The sequence below is a fragment of the Poromitra crassiceps genome (genome assembly GCF_964638095.1).
Source record: "Poromitra crassiceps genome assembly, chromosome: 3".
In the NCBI taxonomy this organism is placed as follows: domain Eukaryota; kingdom Metazoa; phylum Chordata; class Actinopteri; order Beryciformes; family Melamphaidae; genus Poromitra; species Poromitra crassiceps.
This window is the reverse complement of record NC_139625.1, coordinates 92,961,709-92,981,375: the sequence shown is the minus strand read 5'-3', so window position 1 is coordinate 92,981,375 and position 19,667 is coordinate 92,961,709.

Below are 19,667 nucleotides of genomic sequence, written 5' to 3'. Positions count from 1 at the left end.
AGGAAAATCACATGGGGCGAGCTATGGAACATGGAGTCTAACAGGCTAAGTTTCATCATAAGAGCCACATACGACATCCTACCCTCTCCAACCAACCTACATCTCTGGTTTGGAGAAGATCCAGCCTGCTTCCAGTGTGCAGCCCCGGCAAACCTCAAACACATCCTGGTGGGTTGTAAGGCAAGCCTAACTCAAGGAAGATACACCTGGCGCCACAACCAGGTGCTGAAGTGCTTGGCCGCTGAACTTGAGCAGAAGAGGGTAACCACCAATGTCATGCCCCTAAATGCTCAGGCTACTTTCCCACAGCTAACAGCCTCCTTCATCCGAGAAGGGGGAAAACAACGGAACAACCGCACCCCTCCAGACTCATGCCCACTGAATGCAGCCAGGGATTGGGAAATGCGAGTGGACCTAAGCCAGAGGCTTACTTTTCCACCTGAAATTGCAGCGACCAACCTGCTCCCAGATCTGGTCCTCTGTTCCAACTCCTGCCGGCGTGTCTTCATCGTTGAGCTGACAGTCCCTTGGGAGGATGCCATCGATGAGGCATACGAAAGGAAAAGCCTGCGCTATGCCAACTTAGCAGCTGAAGCAGAGGAGCGAGGCTGGAGTGTGAGGGTGCATCCAGTGGAGGTGGGCTGCAGAGGCTTTGTAGCCACTTCCACCACAAGGCTCCTGAAGGAAGTAGGGATCAGAGGGCAGGCCCAACGGAAGGTTATTAAAGAACTTGCCACTGTTGCCGAAAGGAGCAGTCAATGGCTGTGGCTGAAACGAAAGGACACAGCATGTGCTGCAAAATGACCACAGGGAGCAACCATGCAACACAGACCCAGGCCTGATCAGCCTGTGGTGGGCCAGCCTCGCAGCCTCGGACGAGGGTGTATTGTGATAAAAAGCCGAAACACCCAGTGAGTCTGGGGTACACAACTGACGATGTGTTGTGCTGGTGGCTCCTAATGGTCATCGCCAGTTCCAACCCCACCAAAGAGAACATCTCCAACCCTACTCAAGAAGACATCTCTCAAGTGTTGTGCTGATTTCATCAGGGATTGTAACATCTAGTCCTATTAAGCATTCATTAAGTACATAATTTCCACATATAAATAACATTACTAAATATATAGAATATAGTGCATCCTTTAACATTACTACTACTGTACAATAAACATCATGGAAACAACATTAAGAATGGCAAATTAATATATATACTGAATATATATCTGGTGGATAAATGTGCAGAACGGCTCCCCTAGTGGCGCCATCGCGGCCTACACCTCACATGCCCAACAGCCGCGTTGCTTCTTAAACCCCAATTAACAAACATTCCACGTGCACTGCGAATCCCACCGTCACCAAACAACTTCTAAACATGCAACAGAACAGAAACTTGCCTCTCAATGGACGCACACACTCTGGTCCACCACTCCTCCACTGTCCAAACTGCCCAGCAACCGGCTATAAATCAACTAAACCAACCCGATCTCCAAAAAAATTGTAAAATAGCAACGTTTGTGGACAAACGTTGCTATTTTACGATGTCGGCTAAGAAATTGTAAAATGGGAACGTATGCGTCTACAGCGGTGGGCGGGGTTTGGGCGTGTTTTACGGAGATTTTCTGTTTCTAACCCCTCCCCCTACTCTAATCCTCACCCTAACCACTCGGAACGTTAATATTTTACGTTTTTCGAGCCGAAATTGTAAAATAGCAACGTTGGTCCATATCGTTGGTATTATACGTTTTTCTAAGAGACTGTGTTGACTAAACAGATCGCAGCAGCTCACTAAACTCGCATGAAGCTCTCAGCAACTGAAGACTGCGCGGAGGATTGATTGACAGTCTGACCGTCTAGAGACTCTAGACCATTCTCCCACTCGCCCAATAGACATCTGCAGGAGGAACTAAAACACACATATATTCAAGCAATATAAAACTGAGATAGAAAACACTTAAAGGATACGATTATCTTCATAGATCCCAACAGATCTGGGACACTAAGTGTTAATTTGCACTCGAAAGGTCAAAGAAACTAAATATTGAAATATTCAGGTAGGAACCTTTGTAATGTATGTGGGCGAGCGGGGAGCATAATATAAACGGACAGCACTGACACACGTTCATTACCTTCCTATCACTCAGTTTATATTGGATCATTTGACAGTCAGGAATGAAGTGGTTGATCCTGTAATGGAAACCTTGTTGTAATGAATCAGTCCAGCTCACAGCATGTTGGGTGTGTTTATGTAAAGGTGTGAGTCAGTCTGAGGAGAGAGAGGAGGGGCTCCCTCCCTCTAAACCACTCTGTCTGTCTGGAGAACATGACAGCTGGACCACAGCTAAGAGGTAAGATGACGATCTAACTCACTGATGATGATTGTAAAAAAAAAAAAAATCACATGATGAATAATTCTCCCATACCAATGATTTAATGTATTGTATATAAGATTCATGATTCAAGATTCATTTTAATAGCCATAGTAGGTAATCTGATTACAACAAGGAATTTGACTTTGATAGTGCAAGTATGCAGCGCAGTGATCACATCAATAGCAGAATATGGAGCAAACAGAACATAATCTCAAATTATAAAGTGCAAATTAAAAGTAATTTAAAGTCACATATAATAGGACGGGGGGTGGGGGGGGTGGGATAGTGTCCGTGGGATGATGTCACATGAAATATCCATGTAAAATGTCCAGTAAAAGTCCTTTAAGTGATATAATGGGGGCAGATTGTGGGGATAGGATGGTGTCAGTGGGATAACGTCCATGGGGAGACCCCAGCCGGTTGTGCTCAGGAGGAGTGAGTGACAAAAGTCCTGATTTGTGGGGGCTTTCAGGTCTCATTGAAGAGGTGGATGGATGGCAGTTGGGTAGAAGCTGTCCCTGTGACGAGAGGTTCCGGTACTGCCACACATCAGTCTTCTGCCATGGGGGAGGACCCTGAAAGGTTTACATTCTGGATGGGTGGGGTCAGCCATCATTTTGTGAGACTGCTTTAGCATCCTGGCAGTGTGTAGGCTCCTCTTCAGCACAGTGGATGATGATGCGCTGCATTCTGGACATGTCCTTGCAGGCAGCATGCAGCAGCCAGATGCTGATGGAGAAGGTGAGGATGAACTCGATTGTGGAGGTGTAGAAAAGTGCCAATAAAGCTATAAACTATAATATAACCGTGTAAAAGAGATTTCTTGCCGAACTGGCCCTGCAGCTTGCATACGAAGCTTGCGGCCTCGCCCGCAGCTCGGCTGCTGCATGGCCTCACCTGCTCCATTGGCCTCAGTGATGTCACTCGCTTATATAAGATGATTTATGACATCACTGAAGATGTCACAATACCTATGACATCATCAATGCCTATGACATCAGCCGTGATGTCATAAGATGAGATCGCTCTTATGACGTCACTATGAAGGGAGCCTGTGAGCAATGTTTGTTCTCTTTGTTTCAATCTTTGTCCCACTGAGGATGTTATAGTCATGGTGACATCATCAGTGATGTCATAAGAGCAGTTGTGATGTCATCAGTGATGCAAAGTTGTGACATCATCAGTGATGTCATAAGAGCACGTGAGCCCGCACAGCGGTCGAGCTGCAGTGCGGGCGATAGGAATTAGCCAGGCCTAGGAATCTATCTATAGAGAGCCAAAGGGAAACGTCGCTTCCTCCTTTCTCCCTGTACCAACACTGAAAAAATATGAATGGCAGTGAACGGAGAATAACGTTACTTTTTTTACCCCGTTTGAATTGTGCCACGGGGTGCCAACGCTAATTTTGTCAATTTAAAACATAACTTTGCATGTCGAGAAAGTCGCAGTTTGTCGTCAAACTGAAACGTAGGGGTAAGTTTCATATAAAAACTACATAGCTCATGGAAGCTCGTGGCATGTCGCCGGTCTTCAGCTTTGCCGGTAGAGAAAGTGACATCACTTAGGCGACAGTGTATGTAGTCTTTCTGATTTATCACTTATAGTGCAACAGTTTCACGATTATGTGATCCTGGGTAAAACTGATCCAAATTTGGAAATCCTATTTTTTGCTATTCCTGGTTCCTATCGTATATATATATATATATATATATATATATATATATATATATATATATATATATATATATATTCCTGGAAAGCAAAAAATAGGGTTTCCAAATGCGGATCAGTTTTATCTGGATGAAAGCTTTTGAACAAACCAGCTGGGCGAGTCACCCGTCGGCACTATAACTCGTCTTCAGGCTAAAACTGTCCTTTTGTCAATCCAGTTTCTATCAGGATCCAGCAGGGGGCAGCAGACTCCCCTGAATCCAGCCATACGTCCATGAAGTGTGTTGTGCTCGTTATTTGGATTAAATTTAGTTGGGTAAAATAAAATATTAATAATCTGAAAATTATTAATATTTCATAAAATTATTGAAATATCAAATATGTAATCCTTGATAAGGATTAACCTAGGGGCACCACCTGCTTTGCGCAGGACCCAACCTTAATCACAGTTAGTCTCAAATATTAATGTCTCATATTAATATCATTTGGGTTGAAGGTAAGTGAGTTCAAATCTATCACAACTCTGCCAAAGATGTAAATATGCATGAATAAAGTCACAAGGATTCGCAGTTATGCAAAACAGATTCCTTTTAATCACAATATTGAATATTAATGATCATCGAGCAAAGGTATCACATTTACTAACTAAGAAACTCATAACTAATCAAACCTAAATGGAAAGCAATATACAAGCGTGTGTGCGTGTGTGCGTGCATGGGGTTTAAGGGAGAGAGAGAGAAGGGGTCTGCGGCTACAGGGCAGCTCCCTGTGATGTCACTTTGGTGTGAGTCGCAGGGGTTTGCATCTGTATCAGATAGTAGTAGGCGGGGTTGGAGTTACCCATAGCCTATGGGTGGCTCAGAGAGGCTCTGAGAGAGTAGGGGTTACTTCCTCCACCAAAATGGCCGAATTTGGGAAGGAAAGTAGCCTGCTGTAGGCTTAAAGCCAATTTGGAGGTGTTTATTTCTCTAAGGGACAATAATCTCAATAAATGCCGATTCTGGTTATCCGTCAGCTGGGTTTCCCAGCTGAGGAGGTTAGAATGGGAAAGAGAGAGAGAGGGTGCAGTTTGAGGACAAAGTGATAGCTAGCATTGTAATGCACATATCGCTTTGTGGTGCATGAGAGATTAGCACGGAGGGAGAGAGGCGAGCAGCCGCATCGCCGGTCTCGCTCCGCGCATGACAGAGTACGTTCAGTTGTAAACCAGCACTTGACAGCATATAACAGCAGTTTCAGTCAACGTTACCATAACACGTAAATGCATTTCAATTGTATCTAACCACAACTCTGCCCAGGTAATTTAACCAGAAAGTCTCACGTCATTCCACTCGGAGGAGTGGAATGTCCTCCGGGCTCCGTCGTGGAACCAAGGTAACAGCGTGGATCCTCGAGGACCCGAGCGGCCGATTCGATTCAGGCCGCGGTGCGCTTCGTGTGAGCTTTCGGCTTTTCTCCTGGTTGCGTTGACGAACCTCTGGCACTGGTTAAAACGCGCAAACGAGTTTCTCTCCTTGCGACTTACTAAACTAGCGGCGGGTAATATCTATACTGGAATTAAGTAGAACTATTCCAGTATTTACGCAAGCCACTTAGGCTGGTTAACGGCACAAAAGAGCTTGTCTCCCTGCGACTTACTATTAACTAAACAAAATAAAACGAGCTGGGTTTAGATTGAGTCAAAATGCAGGTGTGTTTGGTCATTCAGCTTGGTTGGTCCATGCCCGGATCTTCAGGAGAGAGAGAGGTTGAGCGGCGGCGGGTCCCATCGCTTACCCAAACCCCAAACTCTCTCCTCTGGAGGGGAAGGAAAAAGAGGGAGCGAGCCGTGGAGGGTCCCATCACGGTCTGACTTCCCCCCCCTTTCTCCCCCCCTCCCCGTGAAGACGGGTGAAGCTGGATGGAGACTTGAAGACCTCAGGAGGCTCCTGGAAACTTCTGGTAGCTCGTTGAACTCTGCTGTGTGCAGCGGTTTTGTTGTGGTAGTTCGACCAATCGGTGGACGTGGGCGTACACCTGATTGGCCAATGGCGTCTGGTTAGAAGGTTCGACCGAATCCTCTTTTGCTCACGGGAGGGAGTGTCCTTAGGGCCCCCCCGATCCCTCGAGGGGAGAGGTGGCCCGGCTCCTTTCAGTCTGAGGACTGGGAGGGAGCGACCCCACCCGTGGTGAGCTGTGCTTTGAACCATTCAGAGGTGTGAAGTCACCTGAGGGATGACTTAATCAGCATCTTGGTGCTGATTAGATTCAGTCTGGTCCTCTGAATGATGTCAGGATGTGAGGAGGGGGCTCCTGATTAGATCAGCCTTTGATCAGGACAGGTCAAAATTTAGTTTTAACCTGGAGAGAACTGTTCAGTCATATTTTATCTAATGTATAGTTCCATAAGAGGATGTAATCCCCAACATCCCCCCCTTGCCGTGGGTATCCGTGGTGAGGGTCACGGTGCTTACGGCAAGTTAAAGGGAAGTACATTCCTCTGTCCATGGCTGTCATTCCACTCTGAGGAGAAGGTCACAGTTGTGTCGCATAGTTCATGGCTTTCAAGGCATTCAGTTCTGGTCTCTGGGCAGAGAGTTCTAAATCATACCTAGCTCGTTACTATGCATTAGAACGTGACATTAAGATTATGCGACTGATGCGTGTTATTCGTCAATAACATTTATCAACATCACAAAACCAAACATAAGGAAGGAGAAGAGTAGAGGAAGGAAGGGAGAAAAAAATGTGTTAACTTGGTTCCTGAACAGAGTTACCTGCAGTACCAATGTGGACCTCTAAGGTCTGGGGGGACTTCCCCCCCCTTTGGTGATGGTTACTGAGTCGATGCCTCAATTCTCGCCTTTCTGGCGAGTGGGGAGGAGTCTTGACTATGGTCGTACAAATGTATCTGCTTTCCCCGTGGGGGGGCAGATGAAGGGATGACACAGTTTGCAAATCTGTGTCACCCTTGAGCGGAGTCTGAACTCCTGCATTGGTTGCAGTTATAATCAGTGCTCTTTGGCACGAGTCGAGCAGTTGTTTTACTGCTATTAATTTAGCAAGAAGCGTGCGCATTCGCTTTGCTATACCGTTACACATTTGTTTGTGACGGTGTTGCCGTTACCTACCCTTAGGTTAGGTGGCAACTGACAGCGTCTATTTAAGCTGTCACTTTTGCATGCTGGCTAGCTTGATCAGCTGTCATCGTTGTGATGCTGCTGTCTTGCATGCAAGTTTGTAGCTCGAGTCCCTTTGGCCCAGCTAGCGTGCTCTTTGGCACGAGTCGAGCAGTGTTTTACTGCTACTAAGTTAGCGAGAAGCGGGTGCACGCGCTTCGCTATACCGTTACACATTTGTTTGTGACAGTGTTGCCGTTACCTACCTTTAGGCTAGGTGGCAACTGACAGCGTCTATTTAAGCTGTCACTTTTGCATGCTGGCTAGCTTGATCAGCTGTCATCGATGTGATGCTGCTGTCTTTTGCATGCAAGTTAGTAGCTCGAGTCACTTTGACCCAGCTAGGCGTCTCTGTTTGCAGTGACGCCCTTCCAGGGCACACGTTTACATGTGCTAATTTCAAGGGACAGCCTGGCCTTCAGGGGTCCCTGCCTGCCGGAGCAGGCTGTTGACTAAGGCATGGGAGAACTTAAGCAGGAGGAGAAACTCTATACATACCTGTCAGTTACTCAGTATTTCTCTCAGATTGGGTTAAAGGGAAAAGGTACAGTTTGTTACTGTTATGTCTTAACTTAATTAAGACTGCTTGAATTCTATTTTTAAGATTACAGTTCCCTTTGTACTCTGCAAGCATGTGTTTGCTTGGCAAAGCAGTTGGGAGGAAAAATTGATTTTTTTTTCCAACTTTTTGAAGAGGAAAAAAAAGTTTTTTTTTTTTCTTTTCAAAATTTTTTTTTTTTTCAATTATGATTTCAATTCATGCATAAACACTCTGTGGCAAGTTGCTATCTAGAGCCTCACACGGGGCACCAAATGTTGTGCTCGTTATTTGGATTAAATTTAGTTGGGTAAAATAAAATATTAATAATCTGAAAATTATTAATATTTCATAAAATTATTGAAATATCAAATATGTAATCCTTGATAAGGATTAACCTAGGGGCACCACCTGCTTTGCGCAGGACCCAACCTTAATCACAGTTAGTCTCAAATATTAATGTCTCATATTAATATCATTTGGGTTGAAGGTAAGTGAGTTCAAATCTATCACAACTCTGCCAAAGATGTAAATATGCATGAATAAAGTCACAAGGATTCGCAGTTATGCAAAACAGATTCCTTTTAATCACAATATTGAATATTAATGATCATCGAGCAAAGGTATCACATTTACTAACTAAGAAACTCATAACTAATCAAACCTAAATGGAAAGCAATATACAAGCGTGTGTGCGTGTGTGCGTGCATGGGGTTTAAGGGAGAGAGAGAGAAGGGGTCTGCGGCTACAGGGCAGCTCCCTGTGATGTCACTTTGGTGTGAGTCGCAGGGGTTTGCATCTGTATCAGATAGTAGTAGGCGGGGTTGGAGTTACCCATAGCCTATGGGTGGCTCAGAGAGGCTCTGAGAGAGTAGGGGTTACTTCCTCCACCAAAATGGCCGAATTTGGGAAGGAAAGTAGCCTGCTGTAGGCTTAAAGCCAATTTGGAGGTGTTTATTTCTCTAAGGGACAATAATCTCAATAAATGCCGATTCTGGTTATCCGTCAGCTGGGTTTCCCAGCTGAGGAGGTTAGAATGGGAAAGAGAGAGAGAGGGTGCAGTTTGAGGACAAAGTGATAGCTAGCATTGTAATGCACATATCGCTTTGTGGTGCATGAGAGATTAGCACGGAGGGAGAGAGGCGAGCAGCCGCATCGCCAGTCTCGCTCCGCGCATGACAGAGTACGTTCAGTTGTAAACCAGCACTTGACAGCATATAACAGCAGTTTCAGTCAACGTTACCATAACACGTAAATGCATTTCAATTGTATCTAACCACAACTCTGCCCAGGTAATTTAACCAGAAAGTCTCACGTCATTCCACTCGGAGGAGTGGAATGTCCTCCGGGCTCCGTCGTGGAACCAAGGTAACAGCGTGGATCCTCGAGGACCCGAGCGGCCGATTCGATTCAGGCCGCGGTGCGCTTCGTGTGAGCTTTCGGCTTTTCTCCTGGTTGCGTTGACGAACCTCTGGCACTGGTTAAAACGCGCAAACGAGTTTCTCTCCTTGCGACTTACTAAACTAGCGGCGGGTAATATCTATACTGGAATTAAGTAGAACTATTCCAGTATTTACGCAAGCCACTTAGGCTGGTTAACGGCACAAAAGAGCTTGTCTCCCTGCGACTTACTATTAACTAAACAAAATAAAACGAGCTGGGTTTAGATTGAGTCAAAATGCAGGTGTGTTTGGTCGTTCAGCTTGGTTGGTCCATGCCCGGATCTTCAGGAGAGAGAGAGGTTGAGCGGCGGCGGGTGCCATCGCTTACCCAAACCCCAAACTCTCTCCTCTGGAGGGGAAGGAAAAAGAGGGAGCGAGCCGTGGAGGGTCCCATCACGGTCTGACTTCCCCCCCCTTTCTCCCCCCCTCCCCGTGAAGACGGGTGAAGCTGGATGGAGACTTGAAGACCTCAGGAGGCTCCTGGAAACTTCTGGTAGCTCGTTGAACTCTGCTGTGTGCAGCGGTTTTGTTGTGGTAGTTCGACCAATCGGTGGACGTTGGCGTACACCTGATTGGCCAATGGCGTCTGGTTAGAAGGTTCGACCGAATCCTCTTTTGCTCACGGGAGGGAGTGTCCTTAGGGCCCCCCCGATCCCTCGAGGGGAGAGGTGGCCCGGCTCCTTTCAGTCTGAGGACTGGGAGGGAGCGACCCCACCCGTGGTGAGCTGTGCTTTGAACCATTCAGAGGTGTGAAGTCACCTGAGGGATGACTTAATCAGCATCTTGGTGCTGATTAGATTCAGTCTGGTCCTCTGAATGATGTCAGGATGTGAGGAGGGGGCTCCTGATTAGATCAGCCTTTGATCAGGACAGGTCAAAATTTAGTTTTAACCTGGAGAGAACTGTTCAGTCATATTTTATCTAATGTATAGTTCCATAAGAGGATGTAATCCCCAACAAGTGTGAGCAGTCTACATCCTGCATTCAAAGATGGACAGCAGCACTCTACTGAGCAAAGGTAACAATTGGAAACAGATGAGTTTGTTGTTATCATGACTCTTTAGAAGAGGTATGAAGTCATGAGATATAGATTTGCTCCAGCCCTTCATACTGTTATGCTTTAATTTCCTCTTTCATAACATCACATCCAGTATCAGAGGAACCAGTGTCAGGCCAGATTTGATTTGGTGCAGTCAGTGTGGTCTTGATCAGACTAATCAACGCACAATCTAGGCAGAAAGCCTTGAGTTGCCACTATGACAGGATATGTGGAAAATAAATATGAGCGGGGGGGGGGGGGGGGGGGGGCGGGGGGACTCCAGATGCACAGAAAAAGTGACAATATACAATGTTATCTGCATTGTTGTTTGTCTAGAATGAATATGTATAAAACATTTCTGTTTACAGAGGTCAGTACCACAGGCAGAGAGCAGAGTCTCCAGTACCCAGCTGTCTGTCTATGAAGAGTGACTGGTCTAAAGGCATAGGCGAAGACTTCAGTACTGGACCTGGACCCTCAGACACAAAGTAAGAGGATTGTCACAGAGAAATATTTGATAATCTACACTATTGTACTGAAAACTACAGAGCCCAGGAGTGGCCATAGGAAGAGAAAACAAGGGCAAACTCTGCCCAGGACCACGTGTGTCATGTAGCAACCGCGGGGGTAGGCTTACCTGGGCTGTGGCTAGATGGGGTACCGGCACGGATGGAGTGATGGAAAATGGTGGCAATTGTTATTCCATTCAATTTGTGGTACTTCTTGTACAGCATAACAGTGTCTTTATGAAAGCAAAGATAGCAAAGGGTGAGATAAAGAACACAACCCCCCAATATTCAAGTTTAATACAACGTCCCCCCCCCTTTAATTGAGGGTTTTCCAACTTGCATGTTTCTGGTGTGAAGTCAAATATTCTGGGCTGTACGGCTGTTACCCAACATCTTTTTTTTTATGAGAATATTCTATTGACCCTGCATATTGGAATGTCTGCTAAGAAGCAAGTGATGTTTTATGGGTGTTGTTAAATCAACTGTCTTTAATGAATATAACAGCAGTGAAAATAGCATAGGCCAGGGGTGTCCAAACTTTTTTGAATGGGGGCCAGATTAGATCATGTGAAAATAACAGGGGGCTAGCTGCTTCTTGCTTCATATGGGGTGGGTTATAGAAAATATATAAAAAATCACAAACAATAGACCTTATTCGCTAACCTCGGACAGCGCCATATTGTTGACATACCGTCCTGCAGCTGACAACTATAGTAACGGCCTTATTGTCATTTCTGTTCCATTACAAAATAGCGATGGTGATGACAGCAATAAAAAAAAACAGAGTTGTTGTTTGTATGCTGCCGTTAACTCATTGAGTGCCAGCCACTTTTGGAGAACGGACGCTCCCAGTGCCAGAGTTTTCAGAGCGTTTTCAGTGATTTCTCGAGGCCCACAGAATATTGTGTGATATTACTATGAGGGAGCACAGAGTTGTGGACCAAGGCAGCTCAGCAGGCAAAGTACTAAACAAAATTGAGAAGGGAGCTCCTTGAATTTTACAAAAGTAGTATTTAATCCCAAAGTAATATATTCGTGTATGTCACAGGGTGACTAGTGTCTATATGTGTGTGTGTGTGTGTGTGAGATTGAGTGCCACACCTTCTACTCTTGACACAGGGGTTTGATTGGCACAAATTGCACACAGGTGCGGGCAGTTTGGTTTCCCCCTGGCTTTCTTATTTAAGCAGCAGCCGAGAGGACAGAGGGAGAGCTGGAGGAAAGCAGACATTGAGAGCGTGCCTGGAAGAGACGAGCCAGAAAGCGGTTAAGAGCCAAACCCGACCAGACTGTTGTTGCAGCAGAGACACAAGCACCCGTCCGTGCTCGAGAGGTCCGGGAGACAGTGTGAGCCCTACTACAGCCACAGCGGCCGTCTGCTGCACCCAGGAAGCCGTCCGGGGGAGCCAGCCTGAGAGCCAGCCCAGTCACCAGGGAGAACTGGCCAGCCGTTCCTGTTCCAGTGCCATTCGGTGTTCGAGAGAGGAGGCCTTGGACCAAAGTGGAGGGGTGGGGACGCGTTCCGCCCTTCCTCCAGTTAAGTCCCTCTCTCACACTCTTCTCTACAGCACTTTACCAGCGCAGCAAGCTGCTATTTATCGGCGCCCATATTGACGCCTTTTAAACTATAGTTATCCATCAAGTGGGGGTTTTAATACCAGCGCTTTAATGTGGGCTAGGCTACGACAGTTTGGACTGGGTCTTATTTCGTTTGATTTGAAGTGGGTTTATTTGCAGTGCAATCATAACATTTATTTATTTGATTTGTTCCTGAGTTGAACTCTTGGTGTGCCGTGGACTATTTTATTTTGTTAAATCTCTTCCCAGCTAAGCCTTATCGAGCGCCCCGTTTTAGCTTTAACAACAGACTGGTTTTAAGGAAGACCATCCCCCTGACGAGATCTGTTTTTATTCTAAGCTGCTGCTGTGACCGGCCGTCCCCGGCAGACGAAGGACTCGTCTGCTGCCTGTCTCCGGGAGTGAGGACAAATGAGGACTGGAACTTCCATGAACTTTGCACCTTTTTATCCATTGGATTAGTTTTATATATATTTTTGTAATAAAGGACACATTATTTTATTCTGCCTCCGCCTTGCATTTTGTTTTGTTGCATTTGTTATGGGAATGCCATGGGTGCAGAGGTTTAGTGGGTCAGGTTCTGAGGTGAAATTGGGAGAATGGAAAACACAGATGGAAACCATGTTAAGTTTCCAACCAATAAGTGACGCTCAAAAAGCAGATTTTCTAATGGGCTTTTTGCATGGTGAGGCAAGAAGAGAAATCTTGACATTGGAGAGAGAGGGGAGGAACACTACACGGAAAATATTCTCTGTATTGTCCCAGTTGTATGGTGACACGACTCATGTATCTGTTCTGAGATCCCAATTTTTTTAACTGCAGACAAGAACCTAACCAGTCCCTCAGATCCTACTCCCTTCACCTCTGTGAGCTGTTTTACAGGTTAAAGCGGAAAGATGATGCAGGCCTGGAACACGGCGACGCCATTCTACGTGACCAGTTCATTATGGGGCTACGAGAGGGGCCCATCCGACAAGAGCTGAGGCGCCAAGTAAGAAAGACTCCAGCCCTGGCATTTGATGAGGTAAAGTGTTAAGCCCTGGCATTAGAAGAAGAACAAGACGATAAATGGTCGGCACCTTCATGCCTTGCCGTCAATAGGCAGACGCCCCCTACACAAAACAGTGCTAATGATTGGAAAGAAGAATTTCGTCGGGAGATACTCAAGGAGGTTAAAGAACACTTGGCAGAAACAGCAAGGGCACTGGTGGATGAGCTGCGGGTGGGGAATAATGGACCTTGCCCTCCTGTACAAGCGTCCCGGCCGAGGGCCTATTCAGATGATTCCTGGAGGGGGAGACAGAGGTTTAGGGCACCTTTAAATGATCGGGGGTTCAAGTGGGACCCGCAAGGCCGCCCCCTTTGCAATCAGTGTGGGGAACCGGGACATATCAAGCGTTACTGCCCACAACAAGAAGCCCCACAGGGTTTTTAGCTCCACCGGCCACTGTGGGTCAAGTGGCCGGACCCCCCAAACATGACCCTATTCACCAATTAGCAAATGCTACAATTGCTGGAGCTTGCTCCGTAACAGAGGTTAAAGTAGATGATGTGAATGTTAAATGTCTTAATAGACACTGGTTCCCAAGTCACATTATTTAGTGAGAACTTATATATATATATATATATATAACAAGCTCTTTAAGGGCAAACAGAAAGAATCCAGACACCTTCCGTGGTTGACCTTACGGGCTGCTAATAGCCTTAACATCCCTTATGTTGGATATATGGTTGCTGATTTTAGTATTGGGGGAGTAACTGTGCCATCACGTGGAGTTGTCATTGTAAAAGATGAATGTTTAGGAGAGCATAAAGCCCTTTTAGGGATGAATGTGATTCTGGCCTGCTGGGAGCAACTGTTTAAAAGTCAAGAGACTCTGTGCCATAACCCCCGCACAAAAGACCTTAGGAAAGAGTGGGAAGGTGTGTTTACAGATTGCAGACGGATCCAAGCCATTGTGGCTAAGGAGCAGTGGAAAGGCACCGCCCGGGTCGCCTGCCGCTATGCAGTGACTGTTCCAGCTCAAAGTGAGGCCCTGCTGTGGGCCAGAGTGTCAACCCCGCCAGACCTCAGGAACCGCTCTGCCTTAGTGGAGCCTGCTGGAGGAGACGTGGGGGTTGAGGTATCCAGGACACTGGTAACTATAAAGGGAGGCAGGGTCCCTGTAAGGGTGCGTAACCTTCATCCTTACCCAATCTCCCTGTACAGGCTCCAGAAGCTGGCAACAGTATCTGTTGTGGATGCACTGAGTGTGAGAGAGGCTGCCGACTGTGATGTCTCCCTCAAGATTCAAGATTCAAGATTCAATAGTTTTATTGCCATATCAACCAAAATTGATTGGAATTTGTTTTGGCATGCTCAACAGACAAAACAATCACAGTAACAGACCATGAGAGACAGACAATACAACTACACATCTGCTGCAATGTATAAAAAGTAGGAACATGCAATCAAAAACAACTGCAAAATGCAAAACAGTATGCAGTACAGTGCAGGGTAGGCACAGGCGGCTAGTGCAACAAAAAAAAGTGCACAATGCATTAAAGTGTCTGGTGCATTAAAAGACCAGGGAGTAAAATTAAGTTGGGGTGGTGAACTGAACTGAGGAGGAGTTAAGGGCCCTCACTGCTTCAGGGTACGAGCTGTTACGCAGACGAGTGGTTCGGCATTTGATGCTGCGTACCCTTCTTCCCGAAGGAAGGGGGGCAAAGAGAGCATTGGCTGGATGGGAGGGGTCCCTTATTATCTTCAGCCCTAGCTTCAGTATGCGCTCGTTATAAATATCGCATAATCTCGGCAAATCCTTACCTACAATCTTCGATGCCGTTTTCACGACCCTGTTCAGCTCTTCTCTGTCTTCAGCTGAACAGTTACCAAACCAAACTGTGATAGAGAATGTGAGCACACTCTCTATCATAGCTCGGTAGAAGTGACACATCCCTATCTTTGAGACTTTGAATTTCCTGAGTTGCCTCAGGAAGAACAAACGTTGGTGGGCTTTCTTTACGATAAGGCTCACATTGACGTTCCATTTAAGAGAAGAGGAGATCGTGGTCCCCAGGAATTTGAAACTTTCCACCTTCTCAACAGCCTGATCATTTATGATTAAAGGCTGGAGTTCAGCTTTATTTTTGCGGAAATCCACAATCATCTCCTTGGTTTTGGAGATGTTGAGGGTTAAGTTGTTCTGGGCACACCACTTGACAAGTGAAGAGACTTCTGCTCTGTAAGCTGTTTCAGAGCAGAAGTCATCATTACAGGAGATTACAGAAATAGACGCAGGTGTGGTGGAGGTGGCCGTCGTCCAGGTCGGCCAAGGGCAGAGCCCGGTGGGGGCGGCCAAGCCGAATATTCCCTTACCCCCCACTGACCACCTGAGTGAGGACCAGCAACATCAGTTCCACAAACTTTTGTCTAAGTGGCAACATGTATTCTCTGCACATGAGGAGGATTATGGGCGAACGGACATTGCTAAACATCATATCCCCACAGGTGATGCTGCCCCTATCAGAGAGAGGTTTAGACCTCTGCCCCCTACCCTCTACAAAGAGATGCGCAGTTTGCTACAAGGTATGTTGGAGAAGGGTGTTATCAAGGAGAGCTGCAGCCCTTGGGCGGCGCCAATCGTCCTGGTCCAAAAGAAGTGTGGTGCCTGGCGCTTTTGTGTAGATTATCGTAAGCTTAATAATGTAACGCATAAAGATGCTTTTCCCCTTCCACGCATTGAAGACTCCCTCACCAGCCTGACCAAAGCTGATTGGTACACCACGCTAGATCTTGCCAGCGGTGATGGAAAGGATTTCTCTGTACCTCGTTCAACCTAATTAAAAACAGCTCACTCCAATCAGAAGGTGTGACATATGTTAATACCTTTCCAGTGTCCAATTATTCCAGATATATGAAAAATCAATACAACAAGCAATTCTGATATTTAGAACATTATTTTATATAGAGGATTTAGCATATTCAGTACAAAGCAGATCAAGTATTTATATTACCCATTCAGAGATCTCTGAGGTGGATTTTCCAGTGGTCTTTCCCTCACAGCAAAATATGTAGCAGGTCAAGAAAAAGACCCTTGTAAACCGACCCCTCCCTTTTCTTTTGCCTGTGCTTTTAAAGTACATTTCCTTGGGGGCGTTTGTCTTCCGGTATGGTTCCTCCTCCATCTAGTGTCATCCTTCACTGCTGTGCTGTCATTGGTTGGTCCTATCATCTCTCCCTTCTGTCACTCCTATTTGGCAGGCGTGTTTTTCTCCCCCTCTTGTCCACATCCTGTGACCTGGCTTCCACTGGAGGTCACAGCACTAACCTTCTCCTTGAAATAGTTATCTATTGGTTCCTATCTACCAAAGCAACTGTTAATATATTTACTTTAAATTCCTATTTTGATTCTTATAATTTGGGTCAGCTAATTTAGCTATTTACCTATTAAAGTCCTAGTTTAGAACATTATGTAAGGTTATTGTTAGACTTGATAAACTTAAACTATATTCTGGATAAGATCAAATTCAGCTAAATCATGGGTTAATCCCAGTCTGAACTGGATTTAAAACATCTTACAGTTCAAACTTACTATCCTCTTGGTCGAAAACCACCTCTAGGAGGTGTAAAAAAGAGCAAGAGGACAGTTTCTTATAGTTAAATTCAACAAATCAGAGAAAAACTCACCCCGTTTAAACCGGATGAGAAACTCTTATCAATTACGACTTATCAACTAATTCGACTATACCTTTATTTTCCATTCTATAATCACAATAATATCAATAGGCTATCATTTATCTAAATATGATATAGCTCCCTTATTGTGTAGCGAGTAATGCAAGTTTGAAGTTATTCAAAACACAGAAATACAACATCAGACTGATCTAAACACACTCTATTCTCATATGACAACCAATATATATTCTACAAATCATCCAACATTCCCACCCGGGCCGTCTTAGATTCAAATCATGGTTCCTCTCCTCGGGGGAAAAAGGTTAGCACATCGAATGTATAGTCTAATCTTTATTCCATATCAGATATCAAAACCAGTCAGTCAATCAGTAAGATATATATGCACCATATGCATCAATATACATACAACACTGTGATGCTTCTCACAGAAACCCCTCATCTGTGGTGGCTTTGTGGAATGTGTCTCCCACCTCCTCTGTTGATGCTCTGCAGCCATTTGTCTTAGAGAAAGCCATAAACTCTGTGTTGTTTTCCAGTCCCTATCCCAAAGTGACTAAGTGACTGAGCAGAGACATTAAAAGAATGTCCTTTTGTCAGCCGATCTCCGTGACCTCTGCCCCGACCATATCCTAAATGACCGTCCTTGTGCAGCTTATCCACCCGGCCATCCGAGACCCTGTGTAATGTTCTCCAGACCTTCCTTAAACAAGGCTTAAAACAACAGCTTGTCACACACAAAACATTGTTCAATTTCCACTAAACCCTCTACTGGTTAATCCCCAAGGCCAGCACGTCTCCCAATAGAAAAGGAGAGACGTTTATCTTTAAGTTTAAAGGTTCTTCAGCAGCTCACCCGATGACCTACAAGTGTACTTCAGGAATCAAAGATATATTTGAATTAACAAATGACAAGATCATCTCTGTAATTGCATATTTTCATATCAGCATGCAGGGCCGCCATGCTGGAGTATCCACCTTCTGTTGAGTCCAAACTGGGCCTATGGAGGAAATGTTTAATCAAAATACCATAGATTGGGGAGAGAAATCTATCAATCCCCCTTTTCACTCCTCCAATAGAGGTGTGAAACCACCTAACTTATTGATCTCGTCCCATGGCAGCAGTCGGCCAATTTTTCCTGAAACATAGCATATTATAGCACTTTGATTTGAGTTATCTTAAACATATTCTTCAACTTGGCTCTTCATCTTGGCTCCTTATTGAATCTAACATAACCCCCAGTTGAAACCCCCCTAACGACAACATTCAGTTCATTTAGTAGCATAACTGTTCCCATATCTTTCCTGCAACCCACTTAGACAACATTAAACCTCAGCACAAACACAACTTAACCCCATTAGTGCATGTATTCATTTCCAAATTCGTCATATTTTGGTTGCCCCCTTGTCCCAATTTGCACCCATACCCCCTTGATTCCATTTGTAACCAAATGAGTGCATGATGATTTGCTTAGATCCCACTATGCAAAAATGAAACCCACATCTTCGATATTGGAATTGTCCCGGTGTGTGGTCCTCTGGTGACGTACCACTGTACCTGAAAACATCAGATTTCACAATGTGCCTGTATCTTAAACAAAATAATTTATTGTATTCTTATTAGTACAACAAGTCGCTTGTATGGCAGATAATGTTTGAGATACTCTGTGAGTACATATCCAATTGTTTACTTTATAATTTTGATTGCAATGAATCCTCATAAACAAGATGACTCCTGAGTGAACATTCACAGCTTACAGAGTGACAATGTATTGACCTTGTAGACTTGTGGCAATAAACAATGGGGCGGAGGGTAACCCCAGAAGGTGCTGTGAGTGGGGGAGGGGCGGGCTAGACCCCTGGCAGTTCACTTGAGTAATTTTGGGGATGGCATAACCCCACTAGGTAAAACAGTGAGGGCCAACATTGTTCACAAATACTCCAAACGCAAACTCAAGACTGCCTGTCCTCAGAGGGCATTGACTTATTTATAAATACTTTTAAAAACATCTCCAGCGTACTTTAAGTATAAATTTAACTATGTGTAGCTTTTCTCAAACGGAAAAATGATAGTGTATCTTACCTGGGTCTGAGCTAGTTCTTCTATAGGGACGACAGAGAGAATTTTCAAGTTAATCAACAAACCCTTCATTTATGCAAAGTTGTCAACTAAACAAACTCATCATATAACTATTGTTCTTTTATGTGTCACTGCAAACTTTCTATTCAGTACGTATTACTATATAATGATGTGCAGTATTCAGTGTTCCCCACTGCTGTAATTTCCCAGTCCAATCTATTTTTCATAACTCATTATATCTGACACTTCGTCAGTGTGTTTTTTGCTGAGATTTAACCCTCCATCTGGGTCCATTCTATATTCTATGCATTCATTCACCATGCATTCCACAATGTATGGGGACCCCCCTTTGGTCTAAATTAATCAAACAACTATCAATAATCATCAGATCAATTGACACCTCAAACGAGTAATCATTAATGAATCCTCCCCGCCAATTGATCCACACTGAAACTCCAGTAGGCTACCCCTACCACAAATGATGTCATCAAGAATGTTCCAAAGCTGAACAGACATCATTTCACATATCACAACCACACCGACAAAACACAGCACCATTTCGCCAATCTAAATATTATAATCAATGCTTTCATTCTCCATAGATA